This window comes from Schistocerca americana, chromosome 1 (genome assembly GCF_021461395.2).
Source record: "Schistocerca americana isolate TAMUIC-IGC-003095 chromosome 1, iqSchAmer2.1, whole genome shotgun sequence".
Lineage (NCBI taxonomy): Eukaryota > Metazoa > Arthropoda > Insecta > Orthoptera > Acrididae > Schistocerca > Schistocerca americana.
The window spans coordinates 141,191,831-141,216,279 of NC_060119.1; the positions used below are offsets into that span (position 1 = coordinate 141,191,831).

Genomic DNA, 24,449 nt, shown 5'->3' on the forward strand with positions numbered 1-24,449 from the left:
TTTCGACTTCAAATTCAATCCATAAGATTGTATTCTGAACTTTGATGGGCCTAAACATCAATTCTAAAGAGGGCAGAATGGTCAGGGAAGTTACGCTGCCGAGAGAGAAGAAAGTGTGCATGAGATCTTTCCCCACAGCAGGGTTATATAAACATGAATAAAAGTAATCCCTGCTGATAAAATTAAGCAAACTCCCTTCTCAGCCTGCCACAGACGGAGAATTAACGACATTTACGATCTAAATACCAGTCGTTGGGAGCTTGCAAGCGTGAGTATTTTGAAGTCCCGACAATCCATCCATTGATGGTTCTGATATTTGATTATTTCTAAATGTAACTTCATCCAACTCACTCGGAAATTCATCCAAACTGGAAGGAGGCTGTGGGATAGGTATTTCAGAGCTATGGGGCACTGGACGTATAACTGAGTCAAGGTTAGGATAAGTTATGTTTCTTTTGTTTTCTGAATTGAATCACTTTACGTCAACTGAAGTAGCAATCAGTGGTATGGTTTTTCTGCTCACACCATATCATAGGACTCCCAAATCGAAGTGCATTTTTCTTACCCTTAAACGACAAACAAAGATCTTCTTCACATCTTCTACACACCTTATGCAGGGCCCATGGTTTATCTCGATCACCAAGTTTTAATTTAAAGTAAGCAAAATAAACTTTTCTCACAAAATCACTTATGTTTCTCTGTTGACTTTTAATAGAGTATTCACCACAGATATAACAAAAACTGTTTGGAGAAATATCACAACCTCTTCTAGCCATGGCTAGACAGAAACAACAGCACTGTTCACTTGAACAGCAATATGTCTACTGAGAGTTTCTCTTCATTTCATGCGAGATATAAATCGTCATTTGACTTGTCGCAACATGATAAAACTGAACAATAAGATTGTTTCCATTTGCTTCTGGTGCCTAGGAGTTCATGGTAAAACCTGCAAGTGGTAACAAAGAATAGTTAACCTGGTAATTTTTTTAAAATTTAAGTTGATTTTATCAATTATAATTGATATAATTTTTAATAATTATTAAATTGAAGAACAACATAGGTTTATTACTAATGAACATAAATACTGCAATATAGATAAAAGCCTATGTGAAAGAATTTTTTAAATATTTTTCCTGTTTCTGGGAGGTCAAAATCTAGAAGAAAACGTTAAAAAATCCTAAGCAGTTTTTTAGTCGCAGACTTGTGTTATTTTTCGTTATTCGCGAATAACAAATATCATTCGAAACAGTATTCACTTGACATGAATAAAACATCTGTTAAGTGCTATGAAAAATAGATAAATTTGAAATCCACCTATGTAATCGAACATTAAAAGACATGGAAGATTCATTACAATTTGTAAACGGTTCAGCATCGTACTTCATAATATATATTAATGCTGACTTCCTACTCTTACATGATTGAACATCAAATAAACCCACAATAAGACCGAATATCCATTCCAACTTAGTCCTAATATCAGACAATACATATATATTCGACGTCTTAAAATACCCATGTAAATGCCTCTACTCACCTTCAGCAAATCTCTCTTCGCACACACAATATTCCAATACATAAAGATCTGTTAACAAATACTGACCAAAGGCAGCTATACATCGAACAGAGTCTGCATTGACTGTAACTAGAAACGACATACTACCCTTTTTTATCGTATTGGGGTCTGGAGACAACATTGGAACATATCCATGCCTATCCGGCATGCCCTGGCCTACTGCCGAAGTCGTTAACCTTGGCGAATGCCAGGTGCTGATGTCACTTAATGGGCATCACAGAATCACTGGGGTTGTAATACTAGACTCCAGCGAAGACGTTGAGTGGTGGGGGCCTACCAAGGCCCCCAGTTGGTCTTGTGCAACAGAGGATGACTCATGAATTGATGAAATATACCCTGGTAGTTCATGCAGTCACATGTCCCGGCTTGCATTAGAGGACAGTGGAAGTTGCTTGCTTGACCTTGTTCGCGTTTTATCACTTTCAGAACGATGTTTCTCTTGCTTCTTCTCTCTAGATACATAGAATGATACCAGTCAGCATTGATATATATTACAAAGTACGATGCTGAACCTTTTACAAATTGTTATGAATCTGCCATGTCTTTTAATGTTCGATTACGTAGGTGTGCGAAGCTTACCAAGCAGTTCGATTACACCGATCCTTTTTTGGTTAGTCACTGGTCGTGTGCGAAGTTTATTGAGAAGTATTGGGAAGCGTGTCAGCAAAATTGGAAGGAAAATTGTCAATTGTCGCATTGTGATTCGTTATATTCTGGTTGGGCTAAAGAAGTCTGCCTAAAATCATAGTAACTGTTAGCACACCTTATACCATTAGGCATAAAAACATATTCTCGGTAGGCTTCTCTAAATTGTGGTAACAATTACTCCAAATTGGGTTTATAATGCCACAACTCTTCTAAAACAATAACAGCTGCTGATGCATTTATTTTATTTCCATAAAATGTTCTTGCAAGTTTGTCAATTCGAGCGTCAGAATCAAAAACCAGGAAAGCTAGCCGGAGACTATCAGGATAATGTCGGATATGTTCGCAGTTTACGTAAAAAAGTAATATTACCAACATCAGCTGAAACAATACGCCTTTATTTAAAATGTTATATTGCCGACATTATCCTGATAGTCTCCGGCTTGCTTTCCTGGTTCCTGATACCGACGCTCAAATTGACTTACTTGCAAGAACATTTTATGGAAATAAAATAAATGCATCAGCAGCTGTTATTGTTTTAGAAGAGTTGTGATATTACAAACCCAATTTGGAGCAATTGTAAACACAATTTAGAGAAGCCTAGAGACAATATGTTTTTATGCCTAATGGTATAAGGTGTGCCAACAGTTATTATGATTTTAAGCAGGGTCGTTACCGACCTCTGTGGTATACGTATCAGAGCCTCTATAATACACTACTGGCCATTAAAATTTGATACACCAAGAAGAAATGCAGCTGAGAATGGGTATTCATTGGACAAATATATTATACTAGAACTGACATTTGATTACATTTTCACGCAATTGGGTGCATAGATCCTGAGAAATCTGTACCCAGAACAACCACCCGGGCCGTAATAATGGCCTGGGCACTGAGTAAAACAGAGCTTGGATGGCGTGTACATGTACAGCTGCCCATGCAGCTTCAACACGATACTACAGTTCATCAAGAGTAGTGACTGGCGTATTGTGACGAGCCAGTTGCTTGGCCACCATTGACCAGATGTTTTCAATTGGCGAGAGATCTGGAGAATGTGCTGGCCAGGGCAGCAGTCGAACATTTTCTGTATCCATAAAAGCCCGTACAGGACCTGCAAGATGCGGTCGTGCATTATCCTGCTGAACTGTAGGGTTTCGCAGGGATTGAATGAAGGGTAGAGACATGGGTCGTAACACATCTGAAATGTAATGTCCACTGTTCAAAGTGCCGTCAATGCGAACAAGAGGTGACCGAGTCGTGTAACCAATGGCACCCCATACCATCACGCCGGGTGATACGCCAGTATGGCGATGACGAATACACGCTTCCAATGTGCATTCACCGCGATGTCGCCAAATATGGATGCGACCATCATGATGCTGTAAACAGAAGCTGGATTCATCTGAAAAAATGCCCTTTTGCCATTCGTGCACCCAGGTTCTTCGTTGAGTACACCATCACAGGCGCTCCTGTCTTTGATGCAGCGTCAAGGGTAACTGCAGCCATGGTCTCCGAGCTGATAGTCCACGCTGCTGCAAACGTCGTCGAACTGTTCGTGCAGATGGTTGTTGTCTTGCAAACGTCCCCATCCGTTGACTCAGGGACTGAGACGTGGATGCGATGCCTGTCATCTCGACTGCTAGTGATACGAGGCCGTTGGGATCCACAATGGCGTTCCGAATTACCCTCCTTAACCCACCGATTCCATATTCTGCTAACAGTCATTGGATCTCGACCAACGCGAGCAGCAATGTTGCGATACGATAATCCGCAATCGCGATAGGCTACGATCCGACTTTTATCAAAGTTGGAAACGTAATGGTATGTATTTCTCCTCCTTACACGAGGCATCAAGCAACGTTTCACCAGGCAACGCCGGTCAACCGCTGTTCGGTTGGAAACTTTCCTGATGTCAGCACATTGTAGGTTTCGCCACCGACGCCAACCTTGTGTGAATGCTCTAAAAAGCTAATCATTTACATATCACAGCATCTTCTTCCTGTCAGTTAAATTTCGCGTCTGTAGCACGTCATCTTCGTGGTGTAGCAATTTTAATGGCCAGTAGTGTATAAAATCTCAAAAGTCGTACCTCAGACGCACAGCCTAAGGCCATCCTAGAAATTTGCCTCATGGTTATGGAAAGAAAAACGTAGTTCTGAAAGTGATGTAACGTGAACGAGGTCAAGCAAGTGACTTTCAACGTCCTCTAATGCAAGCCGGGACATGTGACTGCATGAACTGACAGGCCATATTTCATCAGTCATCCTCTGTTGCCCAAGACCAACCAGTGATCTTGGTAGGCTCCCACCTCTCAACGTCTTCACTGGAGTCTATTATTACAACTCCAGGTATTCCGCGATGCCCATTAAGTGACGTCACCACCCAGCGTTCGTCAAGGTTAGCCGCTTCTGCAGTTGGTCAGCACGTGCCAGACAGGCTTGGATACATTCCAATGGCGTCTCCAGACCCCAATACGTATAAAAAGGGTGGTATGTCGTTTCTAGTTACAGTGGATGCAGACACTGTTCGAGGTAAAGCTGCTTTTGGTCAGTGCTTGTTAACAGGTCTTTACGTATTGGAAAATTGTGTGTGTGAAGAGAAATTTGCTGAAGGTGAGAAGACTCATTTACATGCGTATTTTAAGTCGTCGAATATATATCTATTGTCTGATATTAGGACTAAGTTGGAATGGATGTTCGGTCTTACTGTAGGTGTATTTAATATTCAGTCAGTCATTTAAGAGTAGAAGTCTGCATTAATATATATTACGAAGTACAATGCTGAACCGTTTACAAATTGTAATGAGTCTGCCATGACTTTTAATGTTCGATTACGTAGGTGTGCAAAACGCACCAAGAAGTTCGATTACACCGACCCTGTTTTGGTTAGTCACTGGTCGCGTGCAAAGGTTATTGAGAAGTATTGGGAAGCCTTTCACCAAAATTGGAAGGAACGTTGTGGATTGTCGCATTGTGATTTGTTGTATTCCGGTTGGACTAAAGAAGTCGTAGCTTGGTACAATGCGTCCTTTCATTCTACAAAGGTGAGGAAACCTCAATTGTATTTGTTTGATGACACAAATATAGGGAAATCGACATTGATTGAAAAGGTGTTAGGTCGTAAACAGGAGGAGGTTTATGTGTCTTATTGTTCTGAATTTGGATTTGGAGGGTATAATCCATCTATTCAATATGTTATTTTGTTTGAAGAATTTGAGTGGTGTAGATGGAAACCTTTTGCAGGTATTTTGAAGAGAATTGTTGAAGGTAAGCCGGTAACAGTGAATGTCAAAATAAACCCGGCCTAACAATTACTCATTCGGGCCCGTTATATTTGTGTCGAATGAAATGGCTATTGGTGATGAGGCATTGTTGTCTCGATTAAATATTGTCCATGCTAATTGTCTTATCGGGCATTGTATGTCTGTTAAGGAGGAGATAGACACTTTGTCATCCCTGTATGTTTATATTTCTTTGTCAATTACGTGTATGGATGTCGTTGTAACCCTCCCTTGGTCATGAGCTGCCATAGAGGTCAGCTACTTGTCTTTAAATCGTGGGTAAAACTTTGCTCCAAATCTTTGTTCTTTATTAAGTGAATGTACTTTTTGTTTCTTTTAAATCAGTTTTCAGAAAACTTTTTTTTCCCAAACATCTCATCAAAACTTTCTTTGATTTCCGGAGATTTACCATTCTGACACTAAAATGTTCTACACATGAAATGCATTCCTGAATTTGCCTTTAATCACGATAATCATGAAGACTCAAAATGTTCTTGAGGAAAAATTGAGAAATCGTCAATTCCTCTGTAGATTTTAGCAAATAATTCGTTATGATTCTAATTTAACGCCACTTCTGTAGTCACATTCCAAATAAAATCCATTCACATGGTAATATTTTTCGAAACTCATGACCCGTTTTCTTTTACATTTCTTCGTCAGTTACGTGTATGTATGTCGTTGTTACCCTCCCTTGGCCATGGGCTGCAATAGAGGTCAACTGCTTGTATTTAAATCACGGGTAACATTTTGCTGCAATAATTGCAGTTGGTGTAGAAACGCAAATAGCGTCTCCCAGTCTTCTCTTGATACTCTCACGCTACAAAAGCTGTTAACTTTTTTTATGTACCCAAACCCAGTATCTGTTCCAAAATTTTTCAATCTCAAAGCTCTACGTAACTGGTGAGACGACTGTTGGATAAAAAAACTATTCCATGTTTTAATAGCCGGCCGCTGTGGCCGAGCGATTCTAGGCTTTTCAGTCCGGAACCGCGCTGCTGCTACGGTGGCAGGTTCGAATCCTGCCTCCGGCATGGATGTTTGTGATGTCCTTGGTTAGGTTTAAGTAGTGCTAAGTGTAGGGGACTGATGACCTCAGAAGTTAAGTCCCATAGTGCTTACAGCCATTTGAACCATGTTTTATTAGCAAGCTTACTAAGAGTTAATCCTAAAACAGTTTAGATGACTTTGGTCGTCCTGCAGCATTCAACAAACGTTTAAGGATACTTTAAATTAAAAGTCTGGTGATGCTGTTTCACTCAATTTCACAAACTCGAACGAATTGCGTAACTATATCAACGAAACGCGCATGTCCAATAGTGTTAGCAATCTAAGAACGATACTGAAGATTGAAGAGTTTCCATCGACTGTATTCTCATCGTTGGTTGCTTACGTAGAGTTCCTGCAGTTATTAGCAATGGGAGGGGAGACAATGGCAGGTGCACAGTCAGTAGAATGCGGCCCGAGCCCGTATTTACACGCACACGTTGCAGAAGTGTAGGCAGCTACTGCGCAAACTGAAACGCACGGGCTTCTTAGCCCGCACCGGTTTGCAGCGCGCTGCGCTGACAGAATCGAAACGCGCATCCATCAATCTTTCTCAAACGATTTTATGGAAATTATTCGGTAATATATTTGATTTTTACATTACTGTTAGCTTATACGTCAGCTTAATTGTGAAGTGCCCATCATCTTGCTAATCGTCATACTTATTGTGGTACACTCATTTAAGTAAGACACTGCGCAATAGTAGAAAAATTGCAACGAAAAATAGGGTTCGCTATGATTTTGCGTTTGATGCATATTATACCACATGTTGCTGCGTGTGAATTTTAGCTAAAATATTGAATTTTTCTTTGTACTTGGGAGAAGGTCCCTCTATCTCCGTCCTCGAGAAAATGGATCGCACACGCGGGAGAATGAAATATTCATAACAAGCCTCATATCTATTAACTCTAGAACACAAACGTTCTTCGATTATACAGGGTGATTCAAAAAGAATACCACAACGTTAGGAATTTAAAACTCTGTAACGACAAAAGGAAGAGGTAAGCACTATCTGTCGGCAAATTAAGGGAGCTATAAAGTTTCATTTAGTTGTACATTTGTTCGCCATTTCAGCCAATAAAGTTTTTGGTCCCTTTTTCTTCGAAGGTGCTACTGTAACTGGACTACAGTATCTGGAGATTTAGAGAATTGGCTGTTCCCTCAGCTCGAACAAGAAGAACAACAATTCATATTTCAGCAGGAGGGAGCGCCACCACATTGGCACTTATCTGTCCGTAACTACCTGAACGTCAACTACTCGAGGCGATGGATCGGCCGCCAGGCAGCCCGTGACAGAGCACTTCATCACTGGCATCCAAGAAGCCCTGATCTTACCCCCTGCGATTTTTTCTTATGGGGGTATGTTAAGGATATGGTGTTTCGGCCACCTCTCCCAGCCACCATTGATGATTTGAAACGAGAAATAACAGCAGCTATCCAAACTGTTACGCCTGATATGCTACAGAGAGTGTGGAACGAGTTGGAGTATCGGGTTGATATTGCTCGTGTGTCTGGAGGGGGCCATATTGAACATCTCTGAACTTGTTTTTGAGTGAAAAAAAACCTTTTTAAATACTCTTTGTAATGATGTATAACAGAAGGTTATATTATGTTTCTTTCATTAAATACACATTTTTAAAGTTGTGGTATTCTTTTTGAATCACCCTGTTTAATGTAACAAACGTTCGTTTTTTTTACAACATAACAAAAAGTAAGCAAAATTTGGTAACACATTTTAGTATTTATTATCACTAATGAACAATACAGGCCACAGTCTATAATCACAGAAACAATAGTTTTTGACAACAATGAGAACATTTATTTCGAACAATTAGTGCATAATTGCACTCAATGGTCTTTGCAAAATGCCTTACAACAAACAGCACAAAACGTTGTTCTCATTCTTCTCTTTTAGGACAGACATTTGGCAGATAGTTCTCCTCAGGGCAGACGACAATCTAGCATTTCCACCAATGTTCTCACGATGTGATTCGATTCCAAGGACGGACTGGATAGTAGGCGCAGATCATTAGGTATTTTTGGTATGTGAGCCTGCTTTGCATCCATGGTGAGAGTAGCTCTTCACGCAGTCGCATTAGGAAGTGTTTCCTCTTTAGGAAATTCTCCTTTTCACGGGTGATGTGAACGTGGATTATCCACATATTACCACAAATAATGTTCAAAATTCCATAAAAGACACCCAAAGGCCAGCGTTTAGTTTTCCGACTGCAAGAAATGTTGGGAGACATCTGGTCTAATGAATCAACGCCACCTTTTGTGTCGTTGTAGCAATGAATCATCTTAGGTTTCTCAGTTACTCTATTTGAGTTTGGTCGTGCATCGTCGGTAACAGAAGGAATATTTTATTTGCCTAGTTTTATATGAGATAAGATCCTTGTCAAAGATCAACATGGATGTGTCTATCTCTCTCTTCTTGGTTATAAGTAGTTCTGGAAGTATTTCTCGCTTATCGTGTCTCATAACACCAACGAGAGTGAGTTTCTCCTTTAGCAGATCGTCGGCTAACTTGATATATGTGAACCAGTAATCAACTGCAACATTCCTCTCATTGTGTTTGAGATCTCCTTCACGTATTATTCTCCAAGTGGCATACCGTTAGTATCTGTGCTTTTGCCGAAATATGGGGAAGCGTCAACCATATATTTTGTTCCTGCGTCACTCACCTTGACAATTTTAATCCTATATTTATCGGGTTTGTTAGCTATACCGCGAAAAGGAAGGAGTTGTTCGTCCACTGTAATTAATGAGCCTGGTCTGTAATAGTTACGGCAACTGATAACAAATTCATCCCTTAATTCCGTGATAGCTGCAAATGGATCGGACTGCTTTCGTTCCTCATGAGTCACCTTATCATCAAACCTCAGGTAAGAAATTCCAACAGCCCCCAAACTCAGAGCACAACCAAAAGTCCATAAAACCAACATAACCTATCAGGCCTATTGTGAACTCAATTAATAGCCCAGCCTACAAATTAATGAGAGAAATAAATGACATACGTGTAGAAAAATACACATTTGAAAAATCATATTCCATAAAGAACAGCTATGAACTTATTAACCGTTTGAAAGATTTGACAGCACCACCTCAAGCCAAGCTTCTATCCCTAGATATTGTTAACCTTTACATCAGTATACCTGTAAATGAAACAGTTGAGATAATAAGAATGAACCTATTGAGAAACAAGACAATGAGCAAACCAGAAATCATAGCACATGTAGATGTACTTAATCTAGTGCTCTCACATAATTACTTAACAATAAAATTTACGAGCAGGGCCAAGGACTAGCAATGGGAAACCCTCTCAGTGGCCTATTAGCTGAAATATTTATCAACTATATAGAAAATAAAATTCTAACACGAAATGATAACATCACAAGCAAAGTTAAATTCTATAAGAGATATGTAGATGGCACCCTCATTCTATATGATGGCACAGAGGATAAAGTGACAAACCTTTCTAACAAATTCAGTAGCCTACATAAAAATGTTCAATTCACCCTTGAACAGGAGGAAGACAACACCATACCTTTTCTTGACATAAAAATATCAAAACAGAACCAAAAGGTAGCTTTCAATATTTACAGAAAACCTACTGGCACTGACACCCCTATACCAAACTCCTCAACTCATCCCTCCTCCCACAAAAAAGCTGCTTATAGGTCATTCCTGTACAGAGAACACAAATTTCCACTTCAACATACAGAACTCCAACAAGAAATGGAAACCATAACATATACTGCAATAAACAATGGATATGACCCTTCTCTAATTAATACCATGTCACAACAGATAAAAAATGAACTGAAGAAACAACATCAAAATACCCTCACAACTGACAGTGCCCCAGCAGTCAAATATGTAAAAATATCTTGGAGTAGTATCTGACAAATTAGCAAGACTATTCAAAAACACAAAGTAAAAATCAGCTTCAGCACCAACAACAACCTAAATAGGAAGCTTATTTACAATATAAAACCACCTGATACAAGTATTGATGCATCTGACATTTATAAAATTACCTGCAGCCAATGTAATATATATTATTTGGCCAAACAGACAGAAATTTCAGAACCCGATTCAAAGAACAATTAGACTGCTAAAGGCTTGATAAATGTAACAAATCAGTAGTAGCAACTCTTGTGTCACAAGACAGAGGCCACCCTTTGAAAATCGTAGACAACCTCGAAATTTTACACAAAATAGGAAAAAGTAAAAGGATGGATATCATGGAAGAAATGTAAATTTTCATACATAACACAAATCATGGAGATAACATTCTTAATGAAATAACCGAATTCAAAAACTCAAAATTCTTCAAGTCTTGCCGGCCGGAGTGGCCGTGCGGTTCTGGGCGCTAGTCTGGAACCGAGCGACCGCTACGGTCACAGGTTCGAATCCTGCCTCGGGCATGGATGTGTGTGATGTCCTTAGGTTAGTTAGGTTTAATTTGTTCTAAGTTCTAGGCGACTGATGACCTCGGAAGTTAAGTCGCATAGTACTCAGAGCCATTTGAGCCATTTCAACAGTCTTAAGCCAGTTCTAACTCAATAGATTCAAGATATGTCAATGTAAATAATTGACAACAAATCTGTCAGTACCAAGAATATCAATACAAAACCTCGATAATCGATATAGACTCACATGCTACAGTCCGCCATCTTGTGTTGTGTGTATAACATCGAAGCAATTTGTGCAGTGAATTACGTTGGCAATCAGTGACAAAATATAATGTGCAGTAGTGTAATGTCAATCAACAGCTCCGCCATTACACCAGTGATGCAAGTGAAGCAGCAAGATGATGAAATCGTAGGTGATCAACTGTCATATAAAAGCCTTTCACACTATTTTCATAACACATAACTGATGCGAATCTATCTGCATCCTATACAGGCTGTGATATAGATATTCAACCACAAGGAAGAAAACCAGCAGAAGACATCACTGATTTCGATTTCTAGCCATACACTGCCCCCCTCCTTCCCCTCAAATGCCACACCAGCAGCTACAGTAAAAAACAATGGACAAAGAGTTCTAGATTAATCTAGTTTAAGACTGTTTATTTGTAAGTAACATTTCTCTGTATGTATGTATAAACGCCTGAAGATGAACAGAACATGTTCGAAAGGCGTTGCATTATGTTAGATTAAGCATAAAATAAAAAGTGACTGGTAGCAGAAACTTGAAATAAATAAGTATCCCACACAGTCACGGTTCACAACATAGCCATTATCGCTGAAAATAAATAGTTTAAGCTACTTTAAGTAGTGTGTAAGTCTAGGGACCGATGACCGAAGCAGTTTGGTCCTTTAAGACTTCATACACATTTGAACATTTACAGGGAAAGGTCAACAGCTGAGATTAATGAGTGTGACAGTAATACGGAAACTAGCCAGGTGTACCTTGTGAGGAGAAGAGTTCACATCCTTCGAAAACCATTGTGATGAATGTAGGCCTGCCTTTGTCAACAATACGTTGCACGCAGCAAATTAAATTCAGAAGATATATAAATATGAATACATAAAATATATAAAACCGCACACTCTTTCAGTATACTCATACTTTCGCAATAATACCGACCACGTTCTTCATTTGAGTAACCTGTTGTTTAATTAGTTTATTGATTCTGATACAATGTATACAACCACTGAAATTGTTTTTCTCGTCACTACACGCAAATTAGAACATTGACATTCGTGAAGGTTTCTCGGCTGTTTCCAGCTTACAGTGAAAATATGATGTCCACATGCATGTAGTATAATGTCTCTTATTACATCCATGCCCAAGTAATCGCAGTGAAACTTAATACACTTGTGATCTTGGACGCTTTTTAGCAGGAGCAAAGAGGGGATACATCTGTGAAAATTCCCCGTTTTCGAATTTTTGTAACAAATGGTTCAAATGGCTCTGAGCACTATGGGACTTAACTTCTGAGGTCATCAGTCCCCTAGAACGTAGAACTACTTAAACCCAACTAACCTAAGGACATCACACACATCCATGCCTGAGGCAGGATTCGAACCTGCGACCGTAGCGGTCGCGCGGTTCCAGACTGTAGCGCCTAGAACCGCTCGCCCAATTTTTGTAACAGATCGCACAGATACACGAGCGTAATAGGCTGCACGTAAACTACCTTGTTCACTGTATAATATTTAAAAGTTCCTGCCCTGTTTCTTGATCACATGCTTATATTATATTCCTTCCAATTTCACTTCTCTCACTATGAGTGGCCTATCCCTTCTTGCGATCTGAACACATTGTGGAGGCAGAAGACGTAAACCCAGTGGTTAACGGCTGTCACTGAACTGTGTATTGTTCATGACAAAAGGAAAACAATAACGAAACAAAACAGCAATGCTGTATGGATATAAATAACTTAGAAATATGATGTACTAATGAAAAAAAGAACGAGAGCTTATATGGCGAAAAACGAAACACTGCTCAGTGACAATAAAGTTTAGTACTAAGGCAATATTTTTCGGACGGCCGATACTATCACTGCCCGAATTTGCGGTGCTCCCCGCTTCCGCCCTACCGTGGTGATGGCGTGGCGTAGGAAACTGTGCCACAAACACAACGCCACGTGACCAGCGCTACAGCCTGGCTGCGGTAACCAACAAAACAATGACTTACGTGGCAGCCCGCGCGCTGGGCAGCTGGGATTTCCCGGCAGCGGCTGCCGTTAGAACACGTCCGATTGCACGGCAACCAGCTGGCTCAGCGCAGCCAGTTGTGAGCATTGTGTTTCTTGGAGAACACATTATGTGACTGTTTGCAGTACCAGTGGACTTGTCGAAGCAGCCAGACCTTGTTCGCATCCCGAGACAAAATTCGCGATGACTCTCGACTGCTTGCAGGGCCTAGGGGAGTTTCCAGTTCTGGAGGGACGTATAGTGTGTCTTCAAATATATATTTCTTTAAAGTGCCATTATCAGATGTTTCCTGTAAGCAGGTTAGACAATAACAGTGGAATACATAACGAGTGATATAACTGTATAAGAATACATATTTGTAATGCTTACTTACAAGTGTTATAAATTGCCTAACATGGCATACTGTCGCATTAAAATACACTATTAGAGTCGATATTTCTGGCAGAGCCTACTGCTTTGTTTCATTACTGAGTACACCGTCTTGACTGAATGGCAGTTGGCTAAGTGTCAAATTGCCTTGGTCAAAGAAATTCCTGTTACAAGCAGGTGACCTTTTTCTAGTCTTTGGACTCAGTGTCCGGTAGGATAGGAAAGGTTTGGAGCAATTTATTTTCTCTGGTAGTTGTAACATCTTTGCAGTACCTGTTTATCTTAGTATACAATGACGTTGCCTGTTCATAAACATAAACAGTAACAAACCTCTCGATAATATTCGCTGCATCCATAAATATAGCAGTTCGGCTAGTTATTGACGTTGTTTAAAGTACATTTTAGTAGGTAAACATACAGCTTTGTACGTGAAATTAACACATGGCCAACTCTAAGTTGTGTAATTTTGCCTCAATTCAGAATTAATACAATACAGTGCAATTACTTTTTCTACTCACACATTAATTAACCAGTGAGGTTTGAAGCGATATTTATGATGTACATACCATCAGGCATGTAAATCCTGTTATATGTGATGGAACACTACTTAGGAATAAGTGCAAATAACTCTTAGACAATGTGTCTAATAGTGTATGCCATCTTAGGCAATTTATAACACTTGTAAGTAAGCATTACAAATATGGATCCTTATACGGTTATATCAATTGCTACGTATTTCACTATTATTGTCTAACCTGCTTTCAGAAAACACTTGATAATGGCACTTTGAAGCCGAAGTCATGATTGTGTAAGTGTAAATGTAACGCTGTAAATAAACAAGTCTAATGGCGGTACTGACCTTAAAGAAATATATTATGAATGTGGCCCTGCAATATGAAAAAAAATTATTCAAATATATAGCTACTTCTTTCTCACACATATTTACGTAAAACATATTATGCTTACACAGGGTGTCCCACTCGAAAGAGGCACCACAAACAAATATTTGCTTAAATTACACTTACAGGCTTTGCACAAATATCTGGAAATGGAATGAAGATGCTATACCTTGATCATGGGGAAATAAAGGTGAATCACTAAATGATTTGTTCCTGTAGCCTTCGCCATTTAGGCCACCCCAGATGAAAAAGTCAGGTGGTGTTAAATCAGGGGACCCTGGGGGCCATGATCCTTTCGAAATCACTCTGATTCGACCTCAGCCATGGTTGGGTGTCGCATGTGGCACCATCCTGTTGGTACCAGCCGAAGGTAAATTGTTCATCGTCCAACTGGTTCAAATTCCCGAAATATTTCGATGTAAACTGCACTTGTCACCGTAGAGTCGAAAAACATTGGTCCGATGATGCCACTCCGTGATGTTGCACAGAACACTCCAATCATTTGTGAATTGAGGGGTTGTTCGTCTACTGTATGTAGATTTTCATTAGCCTACACTACAAATGCGTATTTTGAGAGTTTACATAGCCAGAGAGGAGTAACTACGCCTCAACACTGAAGCATGTGTATTGCAATATTCCTGGCCCCTAAGCAACAAATTGCTGAAACCAAAGGCAATATGGAATGCGTTTATCTTTGTCATTGACATTAAGTTCCCGAACAACTGTAAACATGAATGGGGCTACTTTTATCGCAGTTCTGTGACATGTGCTCCGTGACATTCCACATTCCTGAGATAAACGTCGAACAGACTTTGCAGGAGAGGCCAACAATCATTGTTTCACGTCAGTCACTTTCTCTTTCGATTATGGCGACCATGCCCCGCCATGAAGATCTAACACTCTTCCATTGCTCTCCATCTTGTTCACTAATTTTTGTATACTACATCTAGACGGTATATGCCGGTTAGCAAGCCGTTCAACAAAAATTCGCCGACATGTCTTGATTCAAATGGCTCTGAGCACTATGTGACTTTACTTCTGAGGTCATCAGTCCCCTACAACTTAGAACTACTTAAACCTAACTAATCTAAGGACATCACACACATCCATGCCCGAGGCAGGATTCGAACCTGCGACCGTAGCGGTCGCGCGGCTCCAGATTTTAGCGCCTAGAACCGCTCGGCCACTTCGCCCGGTCTTAATGGAACCAGTAATCCAATATTATTTCACAAGAAACACGCGCTCTTCGACGGAATAGGGATACACGCCACTTAACACAAAGTGAACACTGAGCTCCAGTCACAGAGACGCATCGGAACACACTGTTGGGTCAAACGCTGTTGCAGAGTGCAGTGTTGCTACGTCAAACGTCACAAATTACGCAGTGCAATTTCGGCGGAATTACTAAACATGTTTGTGGGCTTCTTTCGAGTGGGACACCCTGTACTATGGCAATTGCAAATTCTTCCATTGGGCAATGAAAAATTGTCAATTTATTTGCCAGTACGCCAAATGTTCATTCTATAAACCGCCTAACCCAAGGCTGTCGATAGTTATTCTTTTGTTATTTGTGAAACCCTTCCTCCATATGGACGCATTAAGTTTTCAGATATACCAAGTGCTTCGTCTCACACAATGACACAGTACTCACTGCTTAATATGGGACGTTTCTCCAGTATTCTTAAATTTTTATTCATCAGTTTTTCATACAAAACTGATTGCTTTAAAACAGATGAGGCAAAATATTTTCCCTACACTCAAAAATCTACGCATGTGAAGTTATTATCCGCAACGCATAAAGCAAGTACAACAATGGAAATTAATGTTTATAATTATAGTAAAGTGAGCGTGATTAATGTGGCTTTGCTTTCGTTATGAGAAAAAAAGCATGACATATTCCATGTGCATCTCGCTCGGCCGGTCACGACTGGCCTTAGCTGCTTGCTCAAATTCTCAGCTGCCTCGTGCATTATACACTACTGGCCATTAAAATTGCTGCACAACGAAGATGACGTGCTACAGATACGAAATTTAACCGACAGGAAGAAGATGCTGTGATATGCAAATGATTAGCTTTTCAGAGCATTCACACAAGGCTGGCGCCACCTACAACGTGCTGACATGGGGAAGTTTTCCAACCGATTTCTCATACACAAACAGCAGTTGACCGGCGTTGGTGAAACTGTTGTGATGCCTCGTGTAAGGAGGAGAAATGCGTACCATCACGTTTCCGACTTTGATAAAGGTCGGATTGTAGCCTATCGCGATTGCGGTTTATCGTAACACGACATTGCTGCTCGCGTTGGTCGAGATCCAATGACTGTTAGCAGAATATGGAATCGGTGGGTTCAGGAGAGTAATACGGAACGCCGTGCTGGATTCCAACGGCTTCGTATCACTAGCAGTCGAGATGACAGGCATCTTATCGCATGGCTGTAACGGAATGTGCAGCCACGTTTCGCTCCCTGAGTCAACAGTTCGACGACGTTTGCAGCAGCATGGACTATCATCTCGGAGACCATGGCTGCGGTTACCCTTGACGCTGCATCACAGACTGGAGCGCCTGCGATGGTGTACTCAACGACGAACCTGGGTGCACGAATGACAAAACGTCATTTTTTCGGATGAATCCAGGTTCTATTTACAGCATCCGTGTATGGCGACATCGTGGTGAACGCCCATTGGAAGCGTGTATTCGTCATCGCCATACCGGCGTCATGGTATGGGTTGCATTGGTTACACGTCTCGGTCACCTCTTTTTCGCATTGACGTCACTTTGAACAGTGGACGTTATATTTAAGATGTATTACGACCCGTGGATCTACCCTTCATTCGATCCCTTCGAAACCCTACATTTCAGCAGGATAATGCACGACTGCATGTTGCAGGTCCTGTACGCGCCTTTCGGGATACAGAAAATGTTCGACCGCTGCCTTGGCCAGCACATTCTCCAGATCTCTCACCAATTGTAAACGTGTGGTCAATGGTGGCCTCGCAACTGGCTCGTCACAATACGCCAGTCACTACTCTTGATGAACTGTGGTATCGTGTTGAAGCTCCATGGGCAGCTGTACCTGTACACGCCATCCAAGCTCTGTTTGACTCAATGCCCAGGCGTATAAAGGCCGTTATTACGGCCATAGGTGGTTGTTCTGGGTACTGATTTCTCAGGATCTATGCACCCAAACTGCGTGAAAATGTAATCACATTCCAGTTCTAGTATAATATATTTGTCCAATGAATACCCTTTTATCATCTGCGTTTCTTCTTGGTGTAGCAATTTTAATGGCCAGTAGTGTAGAACTGCTGAACCTTCCGCTAAGGTATTTTAACGTTTCATTGTTACACTGTAAATCAGGTACAACCGTGCTCAACTCGAGGGTTGGTTTGAGCAGTGCAGTGCTTTACTGGGTATTGTGGTGTGCTCTTGACATATTCTGCCTCTGAAAGTCTTACACAGGCATTTCAAAACGAGCTCCGAAATACGATGCAACTTGACTTGGCATTACTGTCATTGTAACAGGTGAAAGAAGCGATGAGTAACGAAGATAACCGTTGGACCAACTGGGGATCGACCCCTAAACTTTTATTTTTGTAGTCTGGAACTGAGCCACAAAGGCACATTTCTGGACAACACATTAATAAGTTATTTACGAAACAGAAACTGCACTGAGCCAAGAGAACAAATACTAATTCTGCACAATAAGTAAACAAAGAAAATACGGTGGCATTATATGTTATTCGTTATTTAAGTTGCAATTAACTTATTGAGGGATATATTTGAATGATCTGCTTATGCGAATAATTATCCAGATAGAAATATATTCGAATATTATCCGTCTCTTCTCACCCTAAACCTTACGCTTCCTTTCTGTTTCCGTTCGTATCAGCTGTAACGAGTTCTATTACTTCGTTTGCTCCTTTTGTTCACGAAAGCCTGTTATGTAACTTTCATGAATTTTTTCGTTAATTACAAACAAAGTTGACAATTATAGTCTGTTGTCACGCTCATCAACATAAATCTTTTAATATGTTCTGATCAAAATATGTTTCAGTATCAGTCCGAATATAGCATCTGACAGATAGCGAGTATTATTTCATCAGCTATCGTTTCACGCAAATATGCAGTTCCACAACTAATACAATCAGCTACAATAACAGTTAGTATTCGATCATCACTATAAAATTTTCGTTACACTTGCGGCAACACTTGGTGAATATGAAGTATACTGCACACATTTTCTACATACACTACTGGCCATTAAAATTGCTACACCAAGAAGAAATGCAGATGGTAAATGGGTGTTCATTGGACAAATATATTATACTAGAACTGACATGTGATTACATTTTCACTCAATTTGGGGGCGTAGATCCTGAGAAATCAGTACCTCTGGCCGTAATAACGGCCTTGATACGCCTGGGCATTGAGTCAAACAGAACTTGGATAGCGTGTACAGGCACAGCTGCCCATGCAGCTTCAATACGATACCACAGTTCATCAAGAGTAGTGACTGGCGTATTGTGACGAGCCAGTTGCGAGGCCCCATTGACCAGACGTTTTCAATTGGTGCGAGATCTGGAGAATGTGCTGGCCAGGGCAGCAGTAGAACATTTTCTCTATCCAGAAATGCCTGTACATGATCTACAACATGCGGTCGTGCATTATCCTGCTGAAATGTAGGGTTTCGCAGGGATCGAATCGAAGGGTAGAGCCACGGGTCGTAACACATCTGAAATGTAACGTCCACTGTTCAAAGTGCCGTCAATGCGAACAAGAGGTGACACACGTGTAACCAGTGGCACCCCGTACCATCACGCCGGGTGATACGCCGGTATGGCGATGACGAATACACGCTTCCAATGTGCGTTCCTCGCGATGTCGCCAAACACGGATGCGAACATCATGATGCTGTAAACAGAACCTGGATTCATCCGAAAAAATGACGTTTTGTCATTCGTGCACCCAGGTTCGTCGTTGAGTACACCATCTCAGGGGCTCCCGTCTGTGATGCAGTGTCAAGGGTAACCGCAGCCATGATCTCCTGCATGCTGCAAACGTCGTCGAACTGATCGTGCAGATGGTTGTTGTCTTGCAAACGTCCCCATCTGTTGACTCAGGGATCGAGACGTGGCTGCACGATCCGTTACAGCCATGCGGATGAGATGCCTGTCATCTCGACTGATAGTGATACGAGGCCGCTGGGATCCAGCACGGCGTTCCATGTTACCCTCCTGAACCCATCGATTCCATATTCTGGTAACAGTCATTGGATCTCGACCAACGCGAGCAGCAATGTCGCGATACGATAAACTACGATCACGATAGGCTACAATCTAACCTTTATCAAAGTTGGAAACGTGATGGTACGCATTTCTCCTCCTTACATGAGGCATCACAACAACGTTTCACTAGGCAACGCCGGTCAACTGCTGTTTGTGTATGAGAAATCGGTTGGAAACTTTCCTCATGTCAGCACGTTGTAGGTGTCGCCACCGGCGCCAGCCTTGTGCGAATGCTCTGAAAAGCTAATCATTTGCATATCACAGCATCTTCTTCCTGTCGGTTAAATTTCGCGTCTGCAGCACGTTATCTTAGTGGTGTAGCAATTTTAATGGCCAGTAGTGTAGAAAGCATAGAAAATCGACAGCTAAAAAGAAATTCTAATTCTAAATGTATTTGAACGCTTGATGAGCCCATTAGTGCAGCAAGTTGTAACAAAGCTGTGTAGCGTCTATGTTTCTTTACGCGCGTAGCGAGTGAGTGAGTGAGTGAATTGCCAGCTGCGTCCTTCCTCGTGCGCCTGCATAGCGGGTGACGTAACATATACATAGAGTGACGCGAGAAAGCGAGTGGCTGCCGCAGCAGTCGCTACGAGCATTTGATACAGAAAAAGTATTCGAGAAAACTGAAGTTTAATTAGGGTATAAAATACGTAAAAACCTGTTGCTGTTGTGGTCTTCAGTCCAAAGACAGGTTTCCTGCAGCTCTCCATGCTACTCTGTCCTGTGCAATACCTCTTCATCTCCGAGTAACTACTGCAACCTACACCATTCTGAATCTACTTACTGAACCTATCTCTTGATCTCCCTCTTCAATTTTTACCCTCCGCTTCAATCCAGTACTAAGTTGGTGATCTCTTGATGCCTCAAAGTGTCTTACCAACCGATCACTTCTTCTAGTCAGGTTGTACCACAAATTTCTCTTTTCCCCAGTTTTATTCAGTACCTCCTTATTAGTTACATGATCTACCCATCTAATCTTCAGCATTCTTCTGTAGAACCTCATCTCCAAACGCTTCTATTCTCTTCTTGTCTAAACTGTTTATCGTCCAAATTTCACTTCCATGCATGGTTACACTCCATACAAATACTTTCAGAAATAACTTCCTGACACTCAAATCTACACTCGATGTTAATAAATTTCTCTTAATCAGAAACGCTTTTCTCGCCATTGCCAGTCTACATTTTATATGACTTATACCATCATCAGTTATTTTGCTTACCATCTACTACTTTAAGTGTCTCATTTCGTAACCTAAGTCCCTCAGCAGCACCTGATTTATTTCGACTACATTCCATTATTCTCGTTTTGCTTTTACTGAAGTTCATCTTACATCCTCCTTTCCATTCAACTGATCTACCAAGTCCTTTGCTGTCTCTAGCAGCATTATGATGTCATCGGCAAACCTCCAATTTTTTATTTCTTCTCCCTGGACTTCAATTTCTACTCCAAGTTTTTCTTTCGTTTCCTTTACTGCTTGTTCAATACACAGATTGAATAACATCGGAGATAGGTTACAACCCTGCCTCACTCCTTTCTCGACCACTGCTTCCCTTTCCTGCCCCTCGACTCTTATAATTGCCATCTGGTTTCTGTACAAATCGTAAATAACCTTTCGCTCATTGTATTTTACCCTTGCCACCTTTAGAATTTGAAAGAGGGAATTCCAGTCAGCACTGTCAAAATCTTTCTCTAAGTCTACAAACGCTATAAACGTAGGTTTGTATTTCTTTAACCTATCTTCTATGAGAATTCTTAAGGTCAATATTGTTTCGCATGTTCCTGCATTTCTCCAGAACCCAAACTGATCTTCCCCGATGTCGGCTTCTACCGTTTTTCCATTCGTCTGTAAAGAATTCGCGTTAGTATTTTGCAGCTGTGACTTATTAAGCTGAGAGTTCTGCAATTTTCACACCTGTCAGCATCTGTTTTCTTTGTAATTGTAATTACTATATTCTTCTTGAAGACAACGGGTATTTCACCTGTCTCATACATCTTGCTCACCAGATGGAAGAGTTTTGTCACAGCGGGCTCTCCCAAGACTATCAGCAGCTCTAACGGAATGTTGTCTATTCGCGGAACCTTGTTTCGACGTAAGTCTTTCAGTGCTTTGTCAAATTCTTCAAGCAGTATCAAACCTCCCTTCTCATCTTCCTCTACGTCCTCTTCCATTTCCATAATACTGCCGCCAAGTACACCTCTCTTGTGTAGACCCTCTATACACTCATTTACATTTCTGTTTTCCTTTCGTTGCTTAGGACTGGTTTTCCATCTGAGCTCTTGATATTCATACAGGCGGTCCTCTTTTCTCAAAGGGCTCCTTAATTTTCCTGCAGGCAATATCTATCTTACCCCTAGTGATATATGCTTCTACATCCTTACGTTGTCCTCTAGTCTGCTTAGCTACTTTGCACTTCCCTTAGATCTCATTTTTTAGACGTTTGTATTTCCTTTCGCCTCCCCCCATGAACCATGGATCTTGCAGCCGTTGGTCGGGAGGCTTGCGTGCCTCAGCGACACCGTAGGTGCAACCACAATCGAGTGACATCTGTTGAGAGGCCAGACAAACGTGTGGTTCCTGAAGAGGGGCAGCAGCCTTTTCAGTAGTTGCAGGGGCAACAGTCTGGATGATTGACTGATCTGGCCTTGTAACACTAACCAAAATGGCCTTGCTGTGCTGGTACTGCGAACGGCGAAAGCAAGGGGAAACTGCAGCCGTAATTTTTCCCGAGGGCATACAGCTTTACTGTATGGCTAAATGATGATGGCGTACTCTTGGGTTAAATATTTCGGAGGTAAAATAGTCCCCCATTCGGATCTCCGGGCGGGGACTACTCAAGAGGACGTCGTTATCAGGAGAAAGAAAACTGGCGTTCTACGGATCGGAGCGTGGAATGTCAGATCCTTTAGTCGGGCAGGTAGGTTAGAAAATTTAAAAGGGGAAATGGATAGACTAAAGTTAGATATAGTGGGAATTACCGAAGTTTGGTGGCACGAGGAACAAGACCTTTGGTCGGGTGAATACAGGGTTACAAAAACAAAATCAAATAGGGGTAATGCAGGAGTAGGTTTAATAATGAATAAGAAAATAGGAGTGCGGGTAAGCTACTACAAACAGCATAGTGAAAGAATTAATGACAGACACGAAGCCCACGCCTATCACAGTCGTACAAGTTTATATAACTAGCTCCGCAGATGACGAAGAGATTGATGAAATGTATGATGAGATAAAATAAATTATTCAGATAGTGAAGGGAAACGAAAATTTAATAGCCATGGGTGAGTGGAATTCGATACTAGGAAAAGGAAGAGAAGGAAACGTAGTAGGTGAATATGGAATGGGGGTAAGGAATGAAAGAGGAAGCCGCCTGGTAGAATTTTGCACAGAGCATAACTTAATCATATCTAACACTTGGTTCAAGAATCATGAGAGAAGGTTGTATACATGGAGGAAGCCTGGAGATACTGGAAGGTTTCAGATAGATTATATAATGGTAACAGAGATTTAGTAAGCAGATTTTAATTTCCATGGGGCAGATGTGGACTCTGGCCACAAGCTATTGGTTATGAACTGTAGATTAAAACTGAAGAAACTGCAAAAAGGTGGAAATTTAAGGAGATGGGACCTAGATAAACTGACAGAACCAGAGGCTGTAGAGAGTTTCAGAGAGAGAATTACGGAACGATTGACAAGAATGGGGGAAAGAAATTCAGTAGAAGAAGAGTGAGTAGCTTTGAAGGATGAAATGATGAAGGCAGCAGAGGATCAAGTAGGTAAAAAGACAAGGGCTAGTAGAAACCCTTGGGTAACAGAAGAAATATTGAATTTAATTGATGAAACGAGAAAATACAAAAATGCAGTAAATGAAGCAGGCAAAAAGGAATACAAACGTCTCTAAAATGAGATCGACAGAAGTGCAAAATGGCTAATCGGGGGTGGCTAGAGGACAAATGTAAGGATGCAGAGGCATATATCACTAGGGGTAAGATAGATACTGCCTACAGGAAAATTAAAGAGACCTTCGGAGAAAAGAGAACCACTTGTATGAATATCAAGAGCTCACATGGAAACCCAGTTCTAAGCAAAGAAGGGAAACCAGAAAGGTGGAAGGAGTATATAGAGGTTCTATACAAGGGCGATGTACTTGAGGACAATATTATGGAAATGGAAGAGGATGTAGATGAAATGGGAGATAAGATACTGCGTGAAGAGTTTGACAGAGCACTGAAAGACCTGAGGTGAGCCGTCCGAAGTGGCCGAGCGGTTCTAGGCGCCGCAATCTGGAACCGTGAGACCGCTACGGTCGCAGGTTCGAATCCTGCCTCGGGCATGGATGTGTGTGATGTACCTGGGTTAGTTAGGTTTAACTAGTTATAAGTTCTAGGGGACTAATGACCTCACAAGTTGAGTCCCATAGTACTCAGAGCCAGTTTTGAACCTAAGGTGAAACACGGCCTGGGGAGTACACAACATTCCATTAGAACTACTGACAGCCTTGGGAGAGCCAGCCCTGGCAAAACTCCACCATTTGGTGAGCAAGATGCGTGAGATAGGCGAAATACCCTAAGACTTCAAGAAGAATATAATAATTCCATTCCCAAAGAAAGCAGGTGTTGACAGATGTGAAAATTACCCACTTATCAGTTTAAGAAGTCACAACTGCAAAATACTAACGCGAAT

The 24,449-nt window shown here is 41.2% G+C and overlaps 1 protein-coding gene across 1 annotated transcript in view; it reads left to right on the forward strand.

The window, feature by feature from the left end:
• The first annotated feature begins 4,735 nt into the window (after positions 1–4,735).
• The window catches only part of LOC124550997 (gamma-butyrobetaine dioxygenase-like), a 127,934-nt gene continuing 108,220 nt past the window's right edge, over positions 4,736–24,449 (forward strand). The window contains exon 1 of the mRNA XM_047125843.1: positions 4,736–4,833. The gene's annotated coding sequence lies outside the window, so the exon portion shown is untranslated. The remainder of the gene's footprint in view (positions 4,834–24,449) is intronic.